General features: G+C 35.7%; 1 long non-coding RNA gene across 1 annotated transcript in view; it reads right to left on the bottom strand.

Moving 5' to 3' along the window:
- Positions 1-5995: 5995 nt before the first annotated feature.
- Positions 5996-13073, bottom strand: part of LOC145503871 (uncharacterized) — a 137618-nt gene continuing 130540 nt past the window's right edge. The window contains exon 3 of the long non-coding RNA XR_014051864.1: positions 5996-7745. This is a non-coding gene — a long non-coding RNA (uncharacterized LOC145503871). The remainder of the gene's footprint in view (positions 7746-13073) is intronic.

The following is a 13073-nucleotide window of genomic DNA, read 5'->3' as shown; positions in this document are numbered from 1 at the left end:
ATTGTGTTTCTACCTCAGTCTCCCTCCAGAATACATTCTATGTCACAGGATACGACATCTACACATTTATGGAAGTGTCCATGAAAGTTGAAAAGTATTTTGTTGATGAAGTGACAAATCATTTTCTAGCTTTGAGGAAATTTTAACAACTTTCAAAATCATACTAAATTATAATTGGAAACTTAAAAATATGAGATGATAATTATTTCTAGATTCTTTACCATTTGAGCGACCCTGGAAGCCTACTTCTAGATAGGCAGGACATTACTTAATGATAGATACTTAAAGGGTAATTTGATTCATCTTTATGTGACTAAGAAGTTGGTTTATGGGATGTAACCCCTTGGAGCTATGCTACCACAAATACAGATGCAGCTCATCATCCATTCATTCATTCATTTATTAAATTTGAATTACATTTCCTGGGACATCCCTGGTGGTCCAGTGGCTAAGACTCCACACTACCAATGCAGGAGACCCAGGTCAGATTCCTGGTCAGGGAACTAGATCTCTCATGCTGCAACTAAAGAGCCCACGTACCACAACTTAGACCCTCAGATGCTTATTGAGCACCTACTATGTGTCAGTCACTGCTCTAGGTACTGAGGATACAACTATGGAGAAGACACTTTGAATTCCTAAACCTCATGGAGCTTAGCTGGGGAAGGGTGTCTTAAGAAAAATATTCTTTTCAAAAATACATAAAATAGAATAAAGTTTTTTCTCTCTAAAATATAGGTTAGCATTTTTCATATTTGATGTTCTCTATGTCGTTATTTATGTGCCTGGAAGGGTTTTCATGTTTTTTTAGATCATTTAACTTTCTACAAAAGGCTGCAGGGTTAGAAAATGTGAAACTAATGTTATTTTCATACTGATGCACTTGGCTTTTACCATTTTATCCACTCACCTTGTATTGTGTCTGATCCTGTGGAGTCTTTCAAGTCTAGACTTAGAAGTTTACTTTATATGCTACTGTGCTTGGTTAAAACCAACACACCACAACACTAAGCAAAATAGATACTGAGCACAAAAGAGAAATGTTTTGAAATAACAATTTAAATTCCTGTGATGCAATTCAGTTTCCCAGAGTTTTACCTTCTGAATGAATGCAAAGACTGATGAGACAAAATAGCAAGTGATTATTTTTGGTGGCAGAATCCTGACAGCTTCAAACATCTAGAATAAGTATACAAAATGGGAAATGAACAATAGTAAAAGGTATTTAATCAGCATCTTAAACAGTGTTCTTATTAGAAAAAGCCCATTAATTTTATTTCATAAATGAAGAATATAGCCAATGCCAACCTAACAAGTTTTTAAAGTTTCTTAAAAGTTACCATTTCTTGGGACATCCCTGATGGTCCAGTGGCTAAGACTGCACTACCAATGCAGAGGGCCCAGGTTAGGTCCCTGCCAGGAAACTGGATCCCACATGCTGCAATTAAAGAGCCCACATACCAAACTGAGATCCGCATGGCCAAATAAATAAATAGATAATTTTTTTTAAATAAAGTTAATATTTTCTGCCAACCTAATTCCTGAGTAGAATTGTAAAAGAACATTAGAAGCAATGAGAAACAGGATGAAGTTTCACTAAGACAGTTGTACTGAGAAGTGAAAGAAGTGAAAAGAAGAGATGAGAGTAACAGCAAAATCATGATGATCTGGAAGATGGCCTGGAATCATTAAGTATAGGAGAAAATAACCTTTCACAGCTCAGTAACTTTGGAGGGCATTATTGTTCTACATTACAAGATCATAAGTTCAAATGACCCAATATTGTGCACTCTGTCTAGATATTCAAGAAAATGAGTAATGTAGACTTCTAATATTAGCACCGATGTAATCAATGCTCTGTGACATTAATTTAGCATTATATAATATAGATCATAAAGTGAAGGTCAGACTTTTTAAAATGAAGTACAGGTCTGCAAGTTTTATATGACTATCTCATGCCCTGGTAGTAATTTAACATGTATTTCGAAATGTATGACACTGCCAAGACTTAACGTGCCCTTGGACAGCAGCCATCCATGCTAATGTAAATTCATTTATACTTTGGCAAATCAGTAATGTAATTCCTGACAGGAAAAAAGAAAATATCACTAGGTAACAGAGTATGGTATGGTCTTTCAAACAACCAGAAAACGTGTGTGTGTATAGACCTTTTTGATTTGCATAAGTGGATAATCAAAGGTGAGACCACTGCATGTCATTAAACCAATGAAAATTCAGTATAAGATATTAACTTTCAGAAAGAGAACTTTCTTATGAGATGAGTAGACAGGCTTCTCAACAAAAATTGTTGGCTTATATCAGAGTCCACGAACATCTATTAAATGTAAATGTGAGTTATAGATGTCCGGAATATAGGTTTACCCTATTATCCCAAAGTAGAGCATTTCTATGAAAACTTTTATAAGCTGAAATGGCTGTAAAGCAAAGAAGCAATTACATTAAGACACATCTTGCTAATGGATGCACAAAACAAATTGAGATAAAGCACAGATGTTCACAGACACATTTCAAAGCTATGTCAGCTGGATACTGAGATGCTGAGTCTAGTTCTCAAGGAAGGAGCTTGGTACTGCTTCCATAAAGGATTACTGCAAGCTATTTTAATTTTTTTTGTAAAAATCCCCTTTGGATTTATTTCAGCTAACAAAAACAGGTATTAATGTATGTCTTTCATAAAAGCAAAGTGTTGTAAAGTGAACTTATCAAAACAAACGTTTGCTTATATATTTTACATAGACAAATGTCAAATCATTCTATATTTTATCCTACAATATATTTTCTTAGGAACAAGAGCGTTTATTAGTGAATTTTAATTTTTTTACACTCAGAGTCTCTTTACTCATCAATAAACAAGTTGATGAAAATATTGCACATTCAAATCATTAGTATATAACTTCTAAACATTTATTTTACAATGAATTACTACTCTATCTTGTCTGTAACTTTAATACTTGATATGGCTAATTATAACCACCACCAACATCCCTCCTTCCACTAGCATAATACACTTCTGGCCCTGCTAGTTTATTCCATTATTAAAATATGTTATTTTGGTACAATTAGTTGGATATCTGAATAAAGGTAGAAAATGAGTATTTGATCCCACTGGCAACATTGGCACAGTATATTGCTAAGAAACAAAGGAATTATAATTACCCACAAGATTCTTGAGTGTACAAAAATAACATTTTCATAATTCTATTATTAAAACAATGACCATTTTTGCAAAAGTAGAACTTTGGGTACTTCCTCTTTCTTTCGTGAATTATCACTGCTAGAAAAAGAAGATGAAAATTCAAGGATGTTTTAATCAACAGTTATGATAACTGAAATGTTCAAGACATATCTATTTAGTAATAAATTTTGCTTGTAGAATCAACATACTTCCATTTTCTAAAATTATTTTGGGGATTTGCCAATATATATAATAGTATATAGAGGCCATATAAACTTGGTAGGCAGGTGCTCCATGATAGAACAGGTAGTCTCTTTATTACAATTCTGCTGGAACAAACCTACAAACATGCTACTTTGTTGAAAATTAGCATTTCTTAACAAGCTTCTTTAATTGATTATAAATAAGTCAGATTTGTACTCTACCTTAACCTTTACACAAAAGCTGGCTCTATTATTAGCTACAGTTAATGAAAAGTCCACATAATTCCCACATGTTTCTCGTATATCTCTAACAGGGTGGTCACGCATGCTCTCTAATTAGGTAGTTCCTTGAATTTTTATCACTAAAGGCAATTCTTTGGATTGAGGCATTTTTTGAACTCTTCTATAAAGCAACAAAAGTTCAATCAAATTTCAGACAACTTTTAGATACTTGCAAACTAATGCAAAAATATATATGCCAAGCAAAATGTTAGAACAGATAATATAATATTTTTAGAAGGTAAATGAAGTTGGAGGTTTATCTTATGTCAAGACTTAATCTGAGGCTACAGATATCAAGATGGTGTGTGTTGGTATAAGAATAATCAAACAGATCAATGTAGCAAAAGATAGAGTACAGAATTTATATGTTCAACAGAAAGTTAGTCACAATTTGATAGCTGATCAATTCTCCTGGAAATTCATATACAAAAATGTAAAACCTTAAAATTTATAACATATAAAATAAAACTCAATATATATCATAGTTTTAAACCTAGGAGATAAGATTTTTATAAAACTTTAAGAAGGAAAGAGTGAAAAAACATTTGGGACATTGGGTAGGCAAAGATTTCTTAAATAAGAAACAAAAGGGAGAACAAGATAAATGTGATTTTATTAAAATTAAATCTTCCACTCTTGGAGCACATTGCTAAGAGAATGAAAAGGCAAGTGACAGACTAGAAGAAAATTTGGCAAAATTCTTCTATATGTGATAAAAAAAAAGAATCTATAATACAGAAGGAATTTTCAATTTTAACAAGAAGAAGACAAAAAATACAAACTTAAAAATGAGTAGAAATATCTTAACAGGAAATTCCCAGAGAAAATATATGGATAATAACTTATAAGAAAAAATGCTCAACATTATTAGTCATTAGTAAAATAAATATTAAAACAACACATAGGTACTCCTGTATAAACACTAGAAAGTCTGAAACAAACAAACAAGCAAACAAACTGATAATAACAAGTGTTGATAAGGATGTAGTACAACTCAGTTCAGTTCAGTTCAGTTTAGTCGCTCAGTTGTGTCCGACTCTTTGCCACCCCGTGAATCACAACATGCCAGGCCTCCCTGTCCATCACCAACTCCCGGAGTTTACCCAAACCCATGACCATCGAGTCGGTGATGCCATCCAACCATCTCATACTCTGTCTTCCCCTTCTCCTCCTGCCCTCAATTCTTCCCAACATTAGGGTCTTTTCCAATGAATCAACCCTTCGCATGAGGTGGCCAAAGAGTTGGAGTATCAGCTTCAACATCAGTCCTTCCAATGAACACCCAGGACTGATCTCCTTTAGGATGGACTGGTTGGATCTCCTTGCAGTCCAAGGGACTCTCAAGAGTCTTCTCCAACACCACAGTTCAAAAGCATCAATTCTGTGGTGCTCAGCTTTTTTCACCGTCCAACTCTCACATCTATACATGACCACTAGAAAAACCATAGCCTTGACTAGATGGACCTTTGTTGGCAAAGTAATGTCTCTGCTTTTTAATATGCTATCTAGGTTGGTCATAACCTTCCTTCCAAGGAGTAAGCGTCTTTTAATTTCATGGCTGCAATCACCATCAGCAGTGATTTTGGAGCCCCAAAAAATAAAGTCTGACACTGTTTCCACTGTTTCCCCATCTATGTCCCATGAAGTGATGGGATCAGATGCCATGATCTTAGTTTTCTGAATGTTGACCTTTAAGCCAACTTTTTCACTCTCCTCTTTCACTTTCATCAAGAGGCTCTTTAGTTCTTCTTCGCTTTCTGCCATAAAGGTTGTGACATCTGCATATCTGAGGTTATTGATATTTCTCCCGGCAATCTGGATTCCAGCTTGTGTTTCTTCCAGCCCAGTGTTTCTCATGATGTATTCTGCATATAAGTTAAATAAGCAGGGTGACAGTATACAGCCTTGATGTACTCCCTTTCCTATTTGGAACCAGTCTGTTGTTCCATGTCCAGTTCTAACTGTTGCTTCCTGACCTGCATACAGGTTTCTCAAGAGACAGATCAGATGGTCTGGTATTTCCATCTCTTTCAGAATTTTCCACAGTTTATTGTGATCCACACAGTCAAAGGCTTTGGCATAGTCAATAAAGCAGAAATAGATGTTTTTCTGGTACTCTTGCTTTTTCAATGATCCAGTGGATGTTGACAATTTGATCTCTGGTTCCTCTGCCTTTTCTAAAACCAGCTTGAACATCTGGAAGGTCATGGTTCACGTATTGCTGAAGCCTGGCTTGGAGAATTTTGAGCATTACTTTACTAGCGTGTGAGATGAGTGCAATTGTGCGGTAGTTTGAGCATTCTTTGGCATTGCCTTTCTTTGGGATTGGAGTGAAAACTGACTTTTTCCAGTCCTGTGGCCACTGCTGAGTTTTCCAGATTTGCTGACATATTGAGTGCAGCTCTTTCACAGCATCATCTTTCAGGATTTGAAAGAGCTCAACTGGAATTCCATCACCTCCACTAGTTTTGTTCGTAGTGAATCTTTCTAAGGCCCACTTGACTTCACATTCCAGGATGTCTGGCTCTAGGTGAGTGATCACACCATCGTGATTATCTGGATCATGAAGATCTTTTTTGTACAGTTCTGTGTATTCTTGCCGCCTCTTCTTAATATCTTCTGCTTCTGTTAGGTCCATACCATTTCTGTCCTTTGTCGAGCCCATCTTTGCATGAAATGTTCCCTTGGTATCTCTAATTTTCTTGAATAGATCTCTAGTCTTTCCCATTCTGTTGTTTTCTTCTATTTCTTTGCATCAATCGCTGAGGAAGGCTTTCTTACCTCACCTTGCTATTCTTTGGAACTCTGCATTCCGATGGGAATATCTTTCCTTTTCTCCTTTGCTTTTTGATTCTCTTCTTTCTCAGCTATTTGTAAGGCTTCCTCAGCCATTTTTCTTTTTTGCATTTCTTTTCCATGGGGATGGTCTTGCTCCCTGTCTCCTGTAAAATGTCACGAACCTCTGTCCACAGTTCATCAGGTACTCTGTCTATCAGATCTAGTCCATTAAATCTATTTGTCACTTCTACTGTGTAATCATAAAGGATTTGATTTAGGTCATACCTGAATGGTAAGACACACATTGTTGGAGGAAATATAAAATGATAAAGCCACTTTGGAGAGCAGTTTGATGGTTTCTTATAAAGTTATCAATACACTTACAATATAACCCAAATGAGGTATTTATCCAAGATGAATTACATGTCCACACAAATTAATTATGCTAATGTTGACAGCAAGTTTGTTTTTATAATAGCCAAACACAAGAAGATATACCAAATTCCATCAACTAAAGAGTGGAGAAACTGTGGAAAATATATACAATGGTATCACACTCAGCAATGAAAAGCAACGAGTACTGAGATATTCAACAAAATGGATATGTCAAAAGCATTATGCTAAGTGAAACAAGTCAAACACAAAATTTTATATACTATATGATTCCATGTATATGATATTTGAGAAAGGCCGAAAGTACAAGGATAAAAACCATATTAATAACTGCCAGAGGCTAAAGTAGGGAGAGGAGAGCAACTGCAAAGGGACTCATGGAAGTTTTTCAGGGCCATGGGTTATTTTAGATTTTGATTTTGGTAGTGGTTGCACAGCTGTATACAATTGTTAAAATTCATCTACCTGTGCCCTTTAAAAAAGTGAAAGTGAAAGTTGCTCAGTCGTGTCCGACTCTTTGTGATCTCATGGGCTGGGAACTGCCAGGCTCCTCTGTCCATGGAATTCATCAGACCAGAATACTGGAGTGGGGAGCTGTTCCCTTTTCCAGGGGATCTTCCCAAACTAGGGCTTGAACCCAGGTCTCCCGCATTGCAGGAGGTTTCCTTACTGACAGCCACTGGGGAAGCCCACACTTTAAAAGGATGACCTTTATCATATGTATAATATGCCTTAATAAATGTGATTTAAAAAAGAGAAAATAGAAATCTTCCTATTTGATTTAATTTCACCCCAAAATATTACTTCCTGAAGTACACATTGGGGCTTACCTGGATTGCTGTTTCTTAGAGCACTAGAAGCAGACCCAATCTGGAGCACAGCGTAGAATACAACTGAAAAGGAAAATGATGTGTTCAATGTAGTAAAATAATCTTTAATATTAATAGTAGATAAAAAACCTTAAGTAAATATTATTCTTAAAATGAGATAAGAGGTCAGGGGCCACTAATCTTAAGATAAGAAAATGTTCAGTGTCAGGTGGGAAACAAAAATAAAGGTAGGGTACTAGGCAATCAAGGGTTTCCCTAGTAGCTCAAGCAGTAAAGAATCCACCTACCAATGCAGGAGATGTGGGTTCAATCTTTGAGTCAGGAAGATCCCCTCGAGAAGTAAATGGAAACCCATTCTAATATTTGTGTCTTGAGAACCCCATGGACAGAGGAGTATGGTGGGCTATAATCCATGGGGTCACGAAAGAGTTGCATAAGAGTTAGTGAGTAAATAACAACAACAAGAACTAGGCAATCGTTACTGAGGACTGACTGAATGATAAAATTGAAGGTGTGCTGGCAAAGCTTAAACAGGTAATTTAAAAAAACAAAAACAACTGTATAATTGTATTAAGTAGTAGATACAAACATGCAATCATGATTTGTTGTTCGTCTTTGTTGTCTTACTTGCTAGCTATTACCAAGTTGAGATCAAGGACTAGAAGAGAGTAAATCATACAGTAAACATAATTTGATGTAAAGAGTCAAGAAATACCTAGAGCAAGGGACTTAACCATGGGAGCCACCATGGCTTAAAGGAGGTCCACGAGAGACAAGAAGTCAATTAAGATGCTTCCACTAGGGAAGGAGCACAAATATATGTAGACAAATGTGGGGAAAGGGACTCATCAACTTCACTTTATGGTTTCATGCCTTATGTTTTCATTATTAAAAACATCAAAATTTTAAAATAATAATTGTAGAATACACTAATTTAGATGCACTATACTTATTTCTAATCTATAGCTAGCTATCTAATTGGAGAGAGGTGTATATGTCACATTTTTAATATAAAGCCTTATATTTTTAAAGTTATTTTTATTCTGAAATGTAAAAAGTTTGACTCATTAAAAACAGAACAGAAGAAGAAAGAACTACAATCTCACAGCCTCCAGAACAAAAACTATAATCAAAGGAAACAAATCAAAATGAAAAGGCATGAGATTATTAGAGATGAAGGAACAAGATAAATCCCCAGAAAAAATAACTAAATGAAGAGGTAGACAACCTTTCAGAAATAGAATTCAGAATACTGATAGTGATGATGATCTAGGATCTCAGAAAAAGAATGGAGAAGACGCAAGATATATTTACCAAAGACCAAGAAGAATAAAGAACAAACAAATACAGATGAACAATACACTAGAAGGAATCAATAGCAGAATAACTGAGGCAGAAGAATGGATAAGTGACCTGCAAGACAGAATGGTGGAAATCGCTGCCACAAAACAGAATATAAAAAACAACCAGCTGGCCCTATAGCTCAGGGGTTAGAGCACTGGTCTTGTAAAAACAACCAGCAACAAAGAAAAACCTATAATAATTATTGCTACCTTATGATATATTATTATCTGTTCCTGCATTTTCTTGAATATTGTTTAAAATATTTGTATATTATATTATAATAATTCAAAATATCTTGTATGAGATTGAGAAACCCCAAATTTTAAAGTTAATTAATATGGTAGTAAAATTTCACAGTCAATATTAAATTCAAGACAACTTAAAATAGAATTGTATTTTTCTCTACAAAAATCCTTTTGAGACATCTTACTAGTTTAGCTGACAGATATCTGCAATGAACTAAGACTTATATCACAATAATCATTTCGAATAATCTCTTTAGTACCTTAGGCCTTAAAATAAGAACATTACCTACTTGTTTCAATGAAAATCTCTATCTGCAGTATAGTTAATTTCTTAAAAATAAATAAACTAATTGAATAGTTAGTTTTTTAATTAAATAATATTACACCAGGGCAAGAGTCTGATTCTTTATACTAAGAAGTTTTACTTGTATTTCTAAAACTGCTAATAAGGAGTTGGGTTGTAGATAAAGTAAATCCCATGAGCTCAGGCTTTTAGTACTAAAATAAATCAACAATGTCAGAACCAAAATCAGTCTAGTATGCCAAGGTCAGAAATACTAAAATAAAGCTGGGGAGGGGAATAGCAAAGTAGGAACAAGTCCCAATGGTCTGATAATGAAGCAGGTAAAATACAGCACAGGAATAAGAAGTATACTTCAAACCTGAACTTGGATGTAATCTGACCCTGACTGTAGAGTTAATTCCTGTGTTTTCTGCCTGCTTGCCTCCTAACTCGATTTCAACATATTTGATCTTTTTTTCTATTGCTGTCTTCCCTTCCTTCCTTCCTCCTACTTTTCTTCCTCCCTCCCTTCTTTCCTTTTTTCTTTTACTTTGTTTTCCTTAGTCAACAGATATTTAATAAGTAATTACTAATCCCAAAAAAGGGCAATGACAAAAAAATGTTCAAACTATTGTACGATGGCACTCCTTTCACATGCTAGCAAGGTTATGCTCACATTCCTTCAAGCTAGGCTTTAGCAGCCTGTGACCCAAGAATTTCCAGATGTACAAGCTGGGTTTAGAAAAGGCAGAGGAACCAGATATCAAATTGCCAACATTTATTGGATCATGGAGAACACAAGGAAATTCCAGAAAAACATCTACTTCTGTTTCATTGACTACACTAAAGCCTTAGACTGTGTGGGTCACAATAAACTGTGGAAAATTCTTTAAGAGATGGGAGTACCAGACCACCTTACCTGTCTCCTGAGAAACATGTATGTGGGTCAAGAAGCAACAGTTAGAACCTTACATGGAACAATTGACTGGTTCTAAACTGAGAAAGGAGTACGACAAGGCTGTACATTGTCACCCTGCTTATTTAACTTATATGCATAGTACATCATGCAAAATGCTGGGCTGGATGACTTACAAGCTGAAATCAAGATTCCCAGGAGAAATATCAATAGCCTCAGACATGCACATGATACCATTCTAAAGGCAGAAAGTGAAGAGGAAGTAAAGAGCTTCTTGATGAGGGTGAAAGAGGAGAGTGAAAAAGCTGGTTTAAAACACAACATTCAAAAAATGAAGATAGCATCTGGTCCCATCACTTCATGGCACATAGAAGGGGAAAAAGTGGAAGCCATGACAGATTTTATTTTCTTCGTCTCCAAAATTGCTGTGGATGGTGACTGCAGCCATGAAATTAAAAGACACTTGCTTCTTGGAAGAAAAGTTATGACACACATAGTGTATTAAAAAGCAGAGACATCACTTTGCTGACAAAGATCAGTATAGTCAAAGCTATGGTTTTTTCTAGTAATCATGTATGAATGTGAGTGTTAAACCATAAAGAAGGCTGAGTGCCGAAGAATTGATGCTTTTGAATTGTGGTGCTGGAAAAGACTCTTGAGAGTCCCTTGTACAGAAAGGAGATCAAACCAGTCAATCTTAAGGGAAATCAACTCTGAATATTCATTGGAAGGACTGATGCTGAAGCTGAAGCTCCAATATTTTGGCCACGTGAGGCAAAGAGCCAACTCATTGGAAAAAACTGTTGCTGGGAAAGATTGAAGGCAAGAGGAGAAGGAGACAGCAGAAGACAAGACGGTTAGATAGCATTACTGACTCAATAGACATGAATTTGAGCTAACTCCAGGAGATAGTGGAGGACAGAGAAGCCTGGCCTGCTGCAGTCCACGGGATCGCAAAGAATCAGATACTTCCTGATACTCTGAAACAATGAAATACTAGAGAGAATACATTCTACAACATGCGGCATTTTTCAATCCTTCTCTCTTCTGTTTTGCTTACTTGGGCATTATCTCCTAAGATGCAACATGACCCAGTTTTTCCTCCTAGTTCCTAAGGTATTCATTCTTTGCACTAGTTGTTGCAGTATAAGAATAATAAAGTAAAAAAACAATGCGATAATGTGAGAGTAAAGATAAAAAATTAGAGGATGTATTACTCTTGCTTCGTAAATTAAAATCAATACGATGCATAGAAAGCTGCTCAATTTTCTCGATCATAAAGGCAGAGACTCTCCAAGTCAGGGAAGAGGAAATGGATAAGAAAACATATTATAGCTAGCTATCTTTTAGAACAATGGTCTGTTTACTTTCAAATAATAAATTATTTTCAGCTTCAAACCTCAAAATGATTCACATTTTAACACAGTAGGCATTATAATTAGTAACAATTCCTCGGAAATAAGATTGCTGGCACTCTCTGTTTTATGTGTTGTTACAATTATATGTTGACATATGTAACACTTCATCTATGAAGACTTCATGTATTAGATCTTATTTGGGATTTTGGAGAGAATGAACTATCTTAAATAGGAAGAATGGCTATTAGCAAATACAGTATCAAAATAATTTTTAGCTATTGAAGTAGAAAATCTTAACCAATTTTTTAAAAGTTAAAAACAAAGCTTAGGAGTTATATATCATTAGCTATTGTACTTGTAGTACTTCATTAAAATAGGCTGGCAGCATAAGCTAAACATTATATGTGGTTAGTTACTATTATTCTTGTTATGGGCCAACATACATCTTTGCCACATTTTTTGTTGTTTGCCTCTGGGGGCAGTAGACATGGGGACAGAAAAGCTGCAGACTTGCTTGATACAATTCTAATTCACAACCTGGCCCATCTGAAATTATTTTATGTTGGTTACCTATGAGATTTTTTTAAGAACAAATGCAAGCAAGCGAATATGTAAATACATCTTTTTGAGCTTACATGCACTAACTACAGATAGATTTTTTTCTCTATTCTTTAATAAATCTAGAAACCTTAGGTGATTGATAGTATCTGGGATATCATACGAGTTTTAAAACAGACTGACTATTTCATGAACAGCAATTTAATGGCTGCTGCTAAGTCGCTTCAGTCATGTCCGACTCTGCGTGATCTCATAGACGGCAGCCCAACAGGCTCCCCAGTCCCTGGGATTCTCCAGGCAAGAACACTGGAGTGAGTTGCCATTTCCTTCTCCAATGCATGAAAGTGAAAAGTAAAAGTGAAGTCGCTCAGTCGTCTCTGACTCCTAGCGACCTCATGGACTGCAGCCTACCAGGCTCCTCCATCCATGCGGTTTTCCAGGCAAGAGTACTGGAGTGGGGTGCCATTGCCTTCTCCAAATTTAATGGCAACATAAAACAAAATAAGGGACACTGCAATCCATTTAAGTTGTAGTGTTTATATGATTCTTTTTTATTATTATATAAAATTTTAGGGCTATAATTGGAGAAGGAAATGGCAACCCGCTCCAGTATTCTTGCCTGGAAAAATCCCATGGACAGAGGAGCCTGGTGGGCTACAGTCCATAGGATCGCACAGTTAGATATGA

The sequence above is a fragment of the Giraffa tippelskirchi genome, chromosome 4, assembly GCF_054371585.1.
Source record: "Giraffa tippelskirchi isolate mGirTip1 chromosome 4, T2T-mGirTip1v1.2.pri, whole genome shotgun sequence".
Taxonomy (NCBI): Eukaryota; Metazoa; Chordata; class Mammalia; order Artiodactyla; family Giraffidae; genus Giraffa; species Giraffa tippelskirchi.
Note: the sequence above shows the minus strand (reverse complement) of the source record. Positions and strands in the feature narration are given on the sequence as shown.